The sequence below is a fragment of the Euphorbia lathyris genome, chromosome 8 (genome assembly GCF_963576675.1).
Source record: "Euphorbia lathyris chromosome 8, ddEupLath1.1, whole genome shotgun sequence".
Lineage (NCBI taxonomy): Eukaryota > Viridiplantae > Streptophyta > Magnoliopsida > Malpighiales > Euphorbiaceae > Euphorbia > Euphorbia lathyris.
In genome coordinates, this window is record NC_088917.1 from 63,256,685 (window position 1) to 63,259,180 (window position 2,496).

The 2,496-nt window shown below is 35.1% G+C and overlaps 1 non-coding gene across 1 annotated transcript; it reads right to left on the bottom strand.

The window, feature by feature from the left end:
- Positions 1-698: 698 nt before the first annotated feature.
- On the bottom strand, positions 699-805 carry LOC136204371 (small nucleolar RNA R71). Its single transcript, XR_010675214.1, has one exon. It is a non-coding gene; the product is annotated as a small nucleolar RNA R71 (small nucleolar RNA).
- Positions 806-2,496: the final 1,691 nt, after the last annotated feature.

Consider the following 2,496-nt stretch of genomic DNA (forward strand, 5'->3'; position numbering starts at 1 on the left):
AGTTTTTGGCGCCGTTGCCGGGGAACGCCAAAATTTTTGACAAAATTTTAAATTTTTCGTGTTTTATTACGAATCTAGGTTTATTCATACTTATTCAAACTTTTATATTTTATTTATTTTAAATTACTAACATATTTATTTTTCAAATTCTGTTTTATAGGTAGTTTCGGTTCGTGCGAAATTTCAAGTTCATACGCAGTTCTCGAAGTTCAGGCACGTCACCAAATCCTATTGACCCAGAAATTGAAAGAACTCTTAAAAAGAACAAGAAAGAAAAGAAAAACAAAAACAAAACCCCAATAAAAACTAGAATTACCGAGCCAGAAGTTATGGCCACACTTATGGATTACGCTAGGCCAGGAGTGGCCGGTGTAACAAACAGTATAGTTAGACCCCAAATTAATGCAAATCAATTTGAAATTAAGCCTGCGTTGCTTAATATGTTGCAAAATAACGTAACATTTTACGGGTTACCTAACGAAAATCCTAATACCCATTTGACAAATTTCTTAGAAATTTGTGACACTTTTAAAATTACTGATGTGACTGCAGAACCAATCAAACTTCGCCTTTTTCTTTTTACTTTGAAGGATCGAGCCAAAGAATGGTTAACTTCTATGCCAGCCGCAACATTTGAGACTTGGGAGCAATTAGCCCAAGCATTTTTATCAAAAAAATTTCCTTTAGCAAAAACCGCAAGAGTCATTAAAGAGTTAACATCTTTTTCTCAAAATGATAATGAAACTCTTTATAAGGCTTGGGAACGTTTTAAAGAACTTCAACGTTTATGCCCACAGCACCAATTGCCCGCTGAACTTTTAATGCAAACATTTTACAATGGACTAAATCCTACAACTAGAGGTTCATTGGACGCTATGTCTGGAGGGTTATTCATGAAGAAAACATATGCCCAAGCAAGAGAACTTTTGGAGGAGATGGCAATCAACAGCAGTATGTGGCCCGCGGAACGTGGACACGTACCATTAGCGAAACCATCATCCTCAACAACATCATCAGTTAAAGGTATAGTGAATCTTGATCCAGTAGCGATGTTGCAAGCCCAATTTTCTGCCTTATCGCACAAAATTGATAGGTTTATGGCACCGTGTGATCCTAATGATAAGTCAATCCAAACAGATGTGGATTACAAATGTATGAGTGAAATTGAACAGGTAAATTTTGTCCAAGGGCAAAACCAAAATAATAACCCTTACTCTAATACATATAATCCTGGGTGGAGAAATCATCCTAACTTTAACTAGAGAGATAATAATAATGCTAATGCTAATCAAAATCGTACTACCAATTATCAAAATCAATCAAGAGATACAATTAGCACTTTATCTTCTAAAATCGACAAATTTATTGATGTTATGAGCGGAAAAATAAGTAATCACGACGATGGTTTTAAACGGATCGAGAATAAATTCGATCAGCTTATTAAAAACCAATCATCTAGCATCCATAATTTGGAAATTCAAATTGGACAACTCGCTAAATCAATTTCATCCCGCAAAGAGGGAAGTCTTCCAAGCCATACGGAAGAAAATCCGAAAGAGCATGTTAAGGCTATCACTCTTCGTTCAGGGAAAAATTACTTAGGCCCGGAAATGCCCGAAAATTCGACCTTACCTGGAACTGATTTATCGAAGCCCAAAGAAGATACATTGAAACAAAAAGATGCACCAATTGACTCTAGTACAAAAACTTTTGTACCCAAACCACATTTTCCACACAAAGTCCGCAATAAGGACTATGATAAACAACTTTTAACATTTTTAGACAAACTTAAGAATTTGCATATTAATTTAACGTTTATGGATGCGATTACACAAATTCCCAATTATGGTAAATTCCTCAAAGATTTAATTTCAAAGAAAATCAGTTGGGAAGGAATTTCATCCATTTCGCTAACTGAAGATTGCAGTTTGATTGTGTCAAGCAATTTGCCCACTAAACTCAAGGATCCCGGATGTTTTACCATTCCGTGTAAATTGGGAGATATTGAATTTCCCATTTGTCTCTGTGATTTAGGAGCAAGCATTAACTTGATGCCATTATCTATTTTTAATAAGTTAGGCTTAGAAGAAGACATCAAACGTACCAATATGGTTTTGCAATTAGCGGATCAAACCACTAAAAGGCCATACGGTATAATTGAGGATGTTTTAGTTAAAGTTGACAAATTTATTTTTCGTACCGATTTCGTTATTTTAGATTTTGCTTATGACGTAAATTGTCCGTTAATCTTTGGTAGACAGTTCATGAACACGGGACGTGCTCTAGTTGATGTGTCGGAAGGGAAAGTAGTTTTAAGAATAGGCGATGATAAGATTGAGTTTGATATGAATCAAGCGATGAAATATCCTATGGAGGATTTCGCTTGTATGAAACTTGATTTAATTGAAGAATGTGTAAATGACATTGTTCTAAAAGAAGAAATAATATAACCTATAATGAGTGAGGAACTAGAAGATAAGGACCCAGAACCTTTGA